Raw genomic sequence first — 12,706 nt, 5'->3', positions numbered from 1 at the left:
TAGTTGAAAGGAGAGGTGAAAGAAGACGATGAGAGGGAGAGTTCAGTGGTGCTGTGTTGGTAGAGGTTGAAGGAGATGGAGATGGGTAGATTCAATGGTGGAGGAAGAAGGCGGAGAGGAGAGGAGGAAGGTAGAGTTTGGTGGTGAGAACTTGAGGGAGTGAGGGAGGGAGGAGGAAAGTCTGAGAAAGAATCCCCAAAAAAAAAACAGGGAGAAGTACAAATCAGCCTAGCTCAGAATTTACTAGGCCCAAAGTACAGGGGGAATGCATCCTGACCATGAATTGATGCCAAATTCACGGGCAGGATGTGGTTTATAGGGGGGGACAGGGCTAGTTGTAGGGGCGGGGGGCTGGAATTCAGAATTCTGCATCGTGTGTCTCTGTACTTTTCCCAAAAAAAAAACCCCTTCTCTTGGCTGGTTCATTTTTATAGTATAGGTTTTTTCTTCTTTTTTTTTAATTATTTTTTATTGTTAAACCGAATGGGATAGGGCCGGTTTGGTTTGGTTAAGTTGGGATGGTTTAGTCTCATTAGAACTAAATTAGTTATAGTTTGATTAGGCTTGAACTAAAAAGGAGAGGGTTAGTTAAGGTTTCTCTTAGGATTTCTTTAAGGTTTGGAAAGGATGGAGGGTTGAGATGTTTTGTTGCTAATCTAAGGGTGGAAAGGTTCCTAGAGTTTCCTCATTCTTTTTCCGTTTTTTCTCATTGGCTCCTCCTCCTAAACCAAATTTAATAGACTAGGGGACAACTCCCCTTGATTTGCTTGCTCTCCCTTGTCTCCTTTCCTTTAATGCCTAGAACGAGGGGAGTTTTAAATTTAAAATTTGAATTTGAGGGGATAGGTGGTGGCTAGGGTTTTAGAATTTAGGCTTTTGGGGTGTGGAAGTGAGGGTTAGGCCGATCCTAGGAGAATTAAGGGGGGGGGGGGGGGGGCTCAAATCTAGGGATAGGATTGATTCTAGGTTTAGTGGGGGCTTTAGGTGATTTTCCAAAATGTGTAGGGTCCTAATTGAAGATGTGTAGGGGTTTTTTGTAATGAAAGGGCAAGTCTAAGGGGTATGGTGTGAAGGATTCAAGGGTTGAGATTAAAACTCAAGATATTAGGGTTTTTCTCAACCAACGAGATCGCATGAATTGGAATCTTCGTAGATGGAGGGATAAAATGGGGAATTTTGTAATGAAATTTTCCAAGAGGGTTCTAAGGTGTTTGAAAAGGGCAATGATGGGGTTTGATGGCCTCGAGGAGTGTGCCCGAGTAAGAAATCATGATTTGGAGTGTGTTGAGCACTAGGGTCGTCGAATCAGGATTTTTCTTAATAGAAGGGTAAAATGGTAATTTTGGGTCTAAAAAAAGGAGGAGGATTTATTCTGGTGTCTAGGAAGGTGATGACGGGGTCTTGGATGGAGTATCTCAATGAAGATATCAGATTAGGAGAGCGGTGGCTAATGAGGATCATCGATTTGGAATCTTTGCGTACAAAGGGTAAAATGGGTATTTTGTAGTATGAAATTGGATGGACGGTTGATCAAGAAGTTGGTGGTGGTTTTAGTATAGTTTGGGGCCTTAGATGAAGTGTTTCGATGAAGATCTTGGATTTTGAGAATAACGACCAATGAGGATCCGTTGGTTTGAAATCTTTGCATACAAAGGGCAAAATGGATATTTTGAGGTCTGAAATTGGATGGATGGTTGATCAAGAAGCTGATGGTGGTTTTAGTATAGTTTGAGCATCTTAGGGGACTTATCATGATGGGGATCTAATATTTTGAGAGTGGTAGCTAATGAGGATCGTCGATTTAGAATCTTTTTGGATAAAGAGCAAAATGGACATTTTGAGGTCTAAAATTTGGTGGGTGTTCAATCAAGTGGTTGTTGAAGATTTTGTGAAGGTTTAAATGTCTCGGGAGAGGTGTCATGATCGAAACCTAAGATTTTGAGTGTAATGAGCAACGTGAGTAGTCAATTTAGAATCTTTGTGTATGAAGGGTAAAATGGACATTTTGAGGTCTAAAATTTGATGGGTGTTCAATCAAGTGGTTGTTGAAGATTTTGGAAAGGTTTGAGTGTCTTGGGAGATGTGTCATGGTCGAAATCTAAGATTTTGAATGTAATGAGCAACGAGAGTGGTCGATTTAGAATCTTTGTGTACGAAGGGTAAAACAGACATTTTGAGGTCTGAGATTTGATGAGTGATCAATCAAGTGGTTGTTGAAGATTTTGGGAAGGTTTGAATGTCTTGGGAGAGGTGTCATGATCAAAATCTTAGATTTTGAGTGTAATGAGCAACAAGAGTGGTTGATTCAAAATCTTTGTATATGAAGGGCGAAATGGGGATTTTTGGGTCCGAAATTTGGGTGGTGGATATCTTGGAATATGTGGAGTTTAATGGGGGTGTCTGGTGATTTTAAAGGTGTTGGAATTTATGGAATCTATGTCGTGGGTGTTTTAACTAATAAGGGGGCTTGAAATGGAATCTTGGGTTGATGGATTGGTAATTAAGGGAATTTTTAAGTTTGACTTTAGTGGAGTGGCATGGATTTGAATTATGAGGTTGTTGTGAGGGTTTTATCGTATTGGGGACTTGTGGATCGTAGGTTTTTCATTTGAGAAGTGTTGTAGTGTAAGATGTGTTGAAATGGAATCTCTAATGGATGAATGGTAAAATGAAGGAATTTAGAGCTAAAATTTGGTGTGATTGGATGATAAACAAGTTTGCTTCATATGATGGAGTCTGATCGGGTAAAAGGTGTGTTGGTGTGGCACAATTGGGACCATCAAAAGGGAATCTTGTGGATTTGATGGTGGACTTGAAGCTATTTGAGTTGAAATTTAGTTTCTTAGGGTTTTGGCATATTCTAAAAATGTTGGTTAGGTATGATCGGGCATTTGGAGTATGAGAAGTGGGTTAGAGATAGGACCGAGCAAAAATTGGGTGCTTACAGGTACAATTTGTCAATTAGTTAAATAATAGGGGTAGTTTAAGAAATTTGCCCTTTAAAGAATGGTTCAGCCTAGTCGAGCTTGACTGCATAAAGTGATGAAATTAAATGATTAAATCTGTGTAAAATTAAATTTAAAAAATGTAACTTCATATTTAAAATAAATTTTGATGGATAATTTATATTGAAAATTATATAAAATATATTATAAAATGAATCGGGGCATATAAATAAGTATATTAACAGTTCAGCATAGGGTCAGAATTTTTAGGCCCAAAGTACAATTGGAGTTGGTGCCTACTCGGAATTGATGCCAATTCACAGGTGGGCATTGGTGTATAGAGTAGGGGTTTTTGATATTTGAATGCTTATAGATGTGTAGTGGAATTCAGAAATTTGCATTGGGCCTATCCGTACTTTTCTGTAAGTATATTGGTACAAGTAAGGATGGGTCGGGCTAGTGCCCAGGTGCTAGAATTTCCAGATGGAACCGACTGGGCAATGAGGGTCTAGACATATTGGATCATCCTCAGTTTTGGATGGACCGGATCACCCAGATGTTATCTATATGCTTTAATTTTTTTTTTTCGCGCTGCATCTACATGATGACTACATACTGTAACAGAAAAAAGTAGGGAGAACGATGGTTCAGCCCAGGGTCAGAATTTATAGGTACAAGGTACAGTTAGGGTAGGTGCTAGCTCGGAATTGATGCTAATTCACGGGCACACATTGGTGCATAAGGTGGGGGTAATTGTCCTTTTCAAATGTTGTAGATCTGCAGTGGAAATCCGAATTCTGCAATAGGCCTGTCCATACTTCTCCAAAACAAGTACAGGCATTGGACAAAAATAGTCAAAAACAGTTTTTTTTTTCTATTTTTCTTCAATTTCTCTCTTAATTTAAAATTTTAATTGCTAAGAGGGCCCTGGGTTTTGGTTTAGGGTTTTAGCAAAAAAGAAAAGTGGGAAGGGGATAAACAAATGGTTAGGAAATTGATTCTGGAACCCATTAGGGATGATATGTACGCCTTATTAGGGAAGGAGAAGCAAACCCATTTATAGGTATTTGGATTTTGGAATCATCATCATGATCACAGGATAGAAGGAAAAGTGTAAAAACCGCACTGTTATTTTATTTTATTTTATTTTTTTACTGCACTGGGTTGGTCATCCATATTTCCATCAATACCGATCAGGTATATCATAACGAACTGGATTAGACCTTTTCACGCATGCATGCTCTCAAAGTATGTCTGATGCAAACAGATAGGATTGGATTTAAATTAGGGCATATTTGAATATGATTCAACATTGTTTATATTGAATTAGATCTTGGATCATACAGGACTTGATTTGAATTTGAATTTTATTGGTAAGTTGGATCTTCGGATCTGATCTGATTCGACTTGTTTTTTTTAATAAGTAAATTATTAACAGAAAAATAAAATATAGTAATTTAAATAAAGTAAAAACAAAAAATACAAGTAGTTTTTAATTATTTTCATAATATATATACATGCTTTTTATAAAAATAAATAATATAACAATTTTATAAAAATATATTTATAAATAAATAAATAATATATTATATATATATATTTATAAATATATAATATATATTGGACCGGATAGGAGAGTGGTTTGAATCCAATCCAATTTCTGATTGAATTCTATTATCCGATCCAAAGATCCGAACAGGGGTGATCCAAATTTGACCAAATAAAATTGGATCTCGAATTGAACCGGATCATGATCCAATCCATTTGCATCCTAGGTGTCCATTTCACGCTTCCCATCAAGCCCAAGTCCCTCAGGCCCACCTCTAAAGTGTATATTCCAGGAAAAAAACGAAAGATCCTATTTAATCTATATACGTCCAACTTTAAGTCATAAAGCAATTCTTCTTCATCTTCATCTCCCTTCTTCTTGAGTGCTCTCTTACTAGGAATAGGAATTAGGTCATGGCTGGCTGATCCAGAGGGTCCCGTCCCTTATTCAATGAATAATTTGGATTAATTACTTGTATAAGTTTTAAGAGGTGGTGGTGTTGATTACCAAGTCTTTTTCTATTTGTTTTGCGATAGAAAAACAATTTTCAATTAAAGGGGTTAATGTCAAAGTTTTAAAATATTAGAGTGGTAGAGTTGAGGTGTAATACTGTAATGTAATGGCATCGAGAGAAAGCCAATAAAAATTAAAACAAAATCATTAAATCTTACAAAATGATAGAAAAGAACATGAAAAAAAAAATCAACTAACAACAACAAACCTTCTACGACTCAAGTTTCAAAATCTAAAATTTCTAAATTGTTCAACTCTCAACATAGAAATATATAGACACACTGGAACTACAAATAAAATGCATGAGACTGAAAAATGTAATAGAAAAAAGTAGAAGCGTGAAAATATATCACAAAACATAATTTGAAAAATGCATAGATACAAATTGAATAAACTTGTAAACTGCTCGTAGAGAGATCATAGTTTATAAGGAAAAATTCATTTGAAGTGTTGATATTTCTTTATACGTTAAAATTGTTTTTTTTTTTTTTTTTGGGTGCTACAACACGTTAAAACTGGTTACTGTGACCAATTGCGGAGGTTTAATTAATAGGTACAGAATCACAGTAATCTGTCTTTTGAGTTTCAATTAGAAGATAATAAAAGTCCAAAGAAAATCATTTTGGCCCAACTTCTTCTACAGAGATCGTTCCTTGATAAGGGAAGCCGATTTGAATCAAGGAGCAAGGAAACCCAAACAATTCTAACCTGTGCTAACAAAACTTGGGTTTGATCTGATCCCAAAGTATGAAAGTAAGGACCAGTTGCGCTGGGCCGGCCCATGAGTTTGACCGGATTTAGGAATACCCAAAGGCACTCCTAAAGCCCAGATTATTGTGCTAGCCAGAAGGACTAGACTATTTAGTAACAGACTAAACAGTAAACAGATAAAAAGAAACCCGGCTCCAGGGGGCCCAAAGGGGGGCAGGGAGGGCTGTTGGTTTGTTACGTAGCTTTCTCCTTGAGCCTATACTAAGGCTATAACTTGATGGTATAGGAAGGACTAATGTCTTGTGTGAAATAGTTAAAAGAAAAGGAAAGGTCATTGTGTCATCCCTATCAAACCTAAAAAAACAGTAACAACCCAGATATGTTTATAGAACTTGTCTCATCTACGAGATTCATAGATCTGAAAGCCACAAATCATCAAAAATCTGTAGAAATATAAATGCGTGCACACCAATTGTAAAATGGGTGGTTTTGTTCATTGAATGTTCATCCAATTCAGGTGTCATGTGTGGTCATCTTGTGCTTGTAGTTGTAGATGGGCCATTGAAAGGCAGAAGGTAGTCTCGTATACTAACTTGTATAGGTCAAAAATCGCAAGACTAGAGGTGTAAAGTGGGCCGTGCCGTATTGGCCCGTGGGCCATCATAGGCTGTCGTATTCCCCGTGAAAATTTTGGGGTCGGCCCGGTATGGCCCATAGCCCAAGCCCAAGTGGGCCCATGCCATGCAGTGTTGGCACGCTGGCTTGGGCCGAGCCGGGCTGGGTCACATGGCGGGCCTTGGGCTTAGGCCGAACCGGGTTGCACAGTTTTTTTTTTTTTTTGAGAATTTTGATTTCTTTTCTAAGTAAAATTGTAAAACTAAAATATTTAACTTTCCTATGAACTTTAGGAATTAGGAACTATTTAAAAAATTAAGAAATGAGAAATCTAAGTTATTTAATACATAAATGAAAAAAAAAATACTTAACCAAATTGAAATAAGAATGATGGAATAACAAATTTGAAGAAAAATAAGAATTTTATTTCATTTAAATTTGAATTGTACAAATTAGTGATTTGCAAATACAATGATTGGATCAATGCATACTTGGATGAATGAAATGTAAAAATGGAATAAATTAATAAAATATAAAAAATACAATATGGTTATAAATTGAAAATACAAAATTACATTGTTAAAAAATTAAAAAAATATATATCAAATAAATTAAATAAAATTTAAAAATTTTAGAATAATTTGAAAAAATGAAAAATTCTACAAGTAGTCAAATTCATGAATCATCATTCATGACTTTCATCATTTGCTTCGGGTGAAATGTCTGGTGTTGTATCATGCCCTCTCTTGTCTTGTAATTTATCTTTTACATCTAGCCAATCCTTGAACCAAATGCACATCTCTATGCTCATCGTTCATGTTGCTTCTTTTGTCATCCAACACCCTGGTACTTGCACTAAAACAAGACTGATGGAATTGTAGACACCAGAGGGGTTAGTAGATCATGTGCCATGGCGGTGATAATCGGATAATTTTTCGAGTGTTCACTCCACCAAGCTAAAATATCAAAATTATTTGGTAATTCACCTAAATTAGAAAAATTTGCTTGTAAATAAAAATTAAGTTCAGTAAACAAACTTGTTGTAGAACTGGCAGATTTATACCTTCTACTTATTAAATAAAAAAGCTTTTATCTTCTACTACTGGGCTCAAAGTTAGAAGGAGAAAAAGAAGAAGATGAACAAGTTGTAGGAATATTTCCTACAACTTCATATTCATACAAAATGTACATTTCAAATAATAAATTATTAATTTCTTCTTTTTTATTTCCTATATCAATATTCATATTTTCATAATATGTTTCAAGTAAAATATCTAAACCATCTTTCCTAATCCGAGGGTCTAAATATTGTAGCTAAACAATAAAGAGGAGAAATGTTATCCTAATATTTTTTAAATTTATTTTCCATAATTTCAACAATACATTGAAATTGTGGATTATTTCTATATTTGAAAAAACAATCACTAATTACCATTAATTGATATAGTAAATTACAATTAGTTGGATAATAAATCCAGATAATTCATTTGTTGCATCATAAAAATGTTTTAAAAAATCTCTTATACAGATAGCCATTTCCCAGTCTTCCTCAAATATCATATCATTAGGCATTTTTAAATTCCACCTATGCTTTACATATAATATAAAAAGTTTATATTTTAAATCATAATTTTGGCATAAATATTTAAATTCTTGTTTTCTTGCCCCTGAACTTTTTATATATATAATACAATTTCTAATTTTTGAAGTATGATTTGAAATAATATTCAAGGCATATTGAATACATAAATTTAAGATGTGACATGCACATCTAATATGAAAAAATTTACCATTTAAGCATAGTTTTAATTGAGATTTTAAAATATTTATTGCAGAATCATTATTTCTAGCATTATCAAAACTAATAGAAAACAATAGCTGGGCCACTATGTGGCCATTCAAGCCTAGTAAAACTTAAAATTCTTTTATTCAAAAGCTAATTTTCATCAATGAAATGATCGGTAAAACAAATATAACTAATATTAAATTTGGATGTCCAAACATCTGAAGTAATTGCAACTTTAGAATTAAGATTTGCTAACAAAGAAATTAAATTTTGTCCATATGAATAAAAAAATTTTAAAGCATCAGTTCTTATAGTATTCCTAGAAACTTTTTTATATTGTGGGTTTACAAAACTACACAACCATTTTTCTAGCTTTGGATCTTCAGCTAACATAAATGGTTGTTTTGCATGTACAATATACTTAACAAGTTCTTGTCTCATTTTTTCTTATGAATATCTAAAAGTACCAAAACTAGTCCCCCTCTCAATCCGTGTTTGGGTTGTTTCTCTCCCTTCATCTTCCTCTCACTCATGTGTGAGTAGATGTCTGCTCAAATGACCCGTACCACCCTTGCTACAATAACTAAAGTATTTCCTACATTTTTGGCAAATGACTCTTTTCCCCTTCCCCTCAATATCCTCTACTTTGAAAAACTTTCCAAACCGGGCTACTCAGCTTAGAAGCCCTCCTTTTTCCCCTAGTATCACTACTACCGGGGGTGAAAGTTCCACTTCCATCGACATCAAACGCATTGGCATCAGTGCTAACACTAATACTATCGTGATGCGATTGAATGTCATCCATGGTGAACATGTTGGGGAATCGGTTTTGAGAAGGGTTGGCCGTTTTTTTAATTCTAAAAATATAAAAAATTAATCTAATTTGACTTACCCGGATTGTCGGTTCAAAATCCCAACTTGATTTCAACGGTTGAAGCCTTTCAACGTCTAAGTCTCTCGAATTGAGATACTTGAGTTGGTTGAGCAAGCCTTCTTCTTGTTGAAAGTCGAAACTTCGATAAAGTTGAGACTTGAGAATTGGAGAATGCAGAATCAAACAATCAGCTAATTAGAATTTCTCAGATTGTAGATAATTGAAAATGTATGTGTATGAGAGAGAGAGAATTAAAAGAATTATTGAATTGGTGTGATGAGAATGGTGGAGGATAGGGCTATTTATAAGAATTGAACATAATTCAATTGCCCAAAATACCCAAAAAGCTGTTATTTAGTTGTTGGAAGGGGTATTTTGGTCATTATAAAGTTATTTATAACTGTACAAAAAATGCCTCCTTAAACTAAACTAGTTATTATATAACTGTTGGGGGGACATTTATGTCATTTTTTCAATCCCCCATAAGCAAAATACAGAAATACCCCCCTAATATAGCTGGCACGGCCGTTAGCCATCGTGCCATGCCATGCCAAATCGGTCCAAAATCGTGCGATGCCACGCGTGGCCCAGCCCAATTTACACATCTACGCAAACCCATCTCCTTTGATTTGATTTGACTGTTTGGATTGTTCAAAATAACCTATACTTTGCAATGTGGAAGGTGAGATCCATATTTCAGAAAAAGGCAAATGGCAGACTCTACAAAGCATTGGGCCCACCATTTATATTGACATTAGGTAACAAGAGCTTTCACAACAGTCCAAATCTTTCCGCCACAAACAAGAGAGCTTTTCACTACTTTGATTCAATTTCAATTCCAGAAATAATCTAGAATCTACCATCTTCTTCTTCATTATTGTGAAGCTTAATTTTAGAATTCTTTTTTTTTTTTTAAAAAAAAAGAGAAGAATCATAAAACGTTGGTAGTTAGGTGATTGGCCTTATTGGAATTCTGGCCTATTAGTCATTTATACATGTGTGGAGACGTGGAGGTGTCATATTTATGGTTAAATATGCCATTCATAGTGGTTGTTGGTTTGTTGCTTGTTTTGAATTTTTTTTTTAAGTACATGAATGTGATGTCTGTCTAAAGCTCTGAATAATTAATAAATTGGGTCATACAGAATAATAGGCAATTGAAGAGTTGTCAAGCTCATGGTGGACACAGGCCGGTTTGTCAGTTATAAGAAGAACATGAGACCAAATCCCCAAAGTAATCGATGCTCATCTAATTAATTGAGCCCCTGCCCAGTGCCCAGCCATATTTTTATGTGTAAGGGTCACTCAATCAAGTCAAATGAGTTATATGGATATTAATTAGCTTCTGGACAGCTCAATTAAGTCATGGAATCTTGGATTAACAACAAAATGTTTCCTCACTCTTCCTTAATTACGTTTAAATTAATTTAATTTGATTCCAGCCGATCATCTAGCTGCAAAATCTCAAGTGATGCTTCGTGCTTGGGGGGGGAACCACTTCAAGCTAACTACTTCACTAAATCACAATATATCAATCTACTAGTGAGTTATCTTTATTCGTTTATTTACTTGTCTCAGTTAGAACTAATGGCATTAATCTATTACATTGGAAAATCGTAGAATGATATTATGAATATCATCAGATGCAAGCGGTAAAAGAAACTCTCCAAAGTGGAATTCTAAAATTCTAATAACCCTGAATCGATCTCTGGTATGCGTAGTAGTACTGATGATGATGAAGAAGTCTACTGATTCTCTAGATAATGGTGAGGCCGCAGGCCGCTTAATTATTGAGAGTCATCCACGGAAGACAGAATATTAAAGAAAAGGTTGATATTATAAATATGTCATATTTGTCGAGTCTACTTTTCTTTAGCGAGGGTCGAGGGAGAACCCCAAACTAACAATCCATCTACCTACTTCTATGCATGCATTCTTGGGTAATGGGTCTATTTTTTACTTACAGAAACGACAAATACCTACAGAAGATTAGTCTTGTCTTTTATTTATGGGTGTCGATTAGATCGGATTTGGTCCAATCCGATCCAATTTAATGTGAATCCATTACAAACGAATTTGGTTCAATTCAATCTAATAATTATTTTAGACCATTTCGGATTGGTCTGAACCATTCACTCAGTTTAAAATTGTTTTCATTTAGATTGATTTTAATCCAATATACTTCATTGACACCAATGTCATGTCTTATTGGTCTATCCAATCCATCCAAATTGATTTTGATTTGAACGGATCCAATCCAAAACCGATCCATTGACATCCCAATTATTATCTATGTTTATATATAAAGGCATGAGTATGCATATTGTGAATTTGTGATGGAGAGTCCATATTAACTCAATTCTATACGTTAATTGTTACGTGAAGTGCTACTTTTTTTTTCGCATATGAATCCACCCGCCACTCTAGGGGTGTTCAAATTAGGTTATCAAATCGAAACTCGAACCAAATCAAAACAAATAATAAGTGAATTCCGTTTGATTACTTTGGTTTTTGGTTTGAAAAAAAATCAACTGAACTGAATTAATAAAAATAAATATATATATCTATATCATAAATATCAACATTAATATATATTAATATTATTTTTTATACTAATAATAATATAGAATATGTATTTTACTTATAAATTGATATATTTTAATAATAATAGTAAATATTAATATAAATATAACATACATTTATATTTTAATAACCAAGCCAATTTGAATTTGGTTCAATTGGTTTTCAAGCCTAATTCAAATTGGTTTGATTTATAAAAATGACCTAACCGAAAATATATCAATTACAATTAGGTTATACTTGTAAATTAAAGCAAAGCAAACCAACCAAATGAAGATCCCTACTACACTCGTCAACCTCAACTGGATTCATTTCATCCAATTGGGTTAATTTAATTTTATTCTCAAGGAAATTTACAATGATCTCGCTTCATTAATTGTATTTTGTAAGGAATCAGCAAATGAGTTGAGGCAACGGGCCCTGTGTGTGAAGTGTGAACCCACCCTCAAGTGGGAATATTATATAATACACGCCCTACACGGGTGTGGCTTGTGGGCTTAGCATCAAGCCTAGCTAGGTAGTCAGTGACTCAGTGTGAGCCCCATATCATATATACCCACCAAAAACATGGTGGCCTACCGGGGGCTTATCCCTGCTAAGTGCTATCTCACCTTCTCCCCTAGTTAGTAACTACAGGCCAGACGACCTGGTTGGGCTTTGAGCCTAAAATATTGGGACCACTAAAAAGGAAAAAAAATATGGAAAAAAGAAATAAATAAACTAAAAGGATTGACATTTGGAAAACATCATCAGAGATTTTCACTTTAATATAAAACATGGGTTTATTTAATTGAAGTTGTAGGCTTGTAGCCCATAGTTCAATGATGTCCCAACTTTGGAGCGGGGGAAGAAGAGGAAGAGGAAAGTTTGTTGTTGTTGCTCTGTTTGTGTCTCAATCTAGTTCACCAACCAAAGAGTGGCCACGGAAAAAAGATTGGTGAGCAAAAGGCGATCCAATCAACCACAAAACATCCTCCTTTTCTTTTGGTTTTGTTTTGAAGGTAGTGTATATATGTCAAATGTTGGAACTGGTGCCACAATGTAATGTATTTGTGATTTCTGATGGTCCCGAAATAAGACTGTGTTTTGGTTTCTTTCTGCACCAAAGAATCCATCAAATCCCATTTCATTTC

This window comes from Nelumbo nucifera, chromosome 4, assembly GCF_055504915.1.
Source record: "Nelumbo nucifera cultivar China Antique chromosome 4, China Antique-T2T, whole genome shotgun sequence".
In the NCBI taxonomy this organism is placed as follows: Eukaryota; Viridiplantae; Streptophyta; class Magnoliopsida; order Proteales; family Nelumbonaceae; genus Nelumbo; species Nelumbo nucifera.
Note: the sequence above shows the minus strand (reverse complement) of the source record.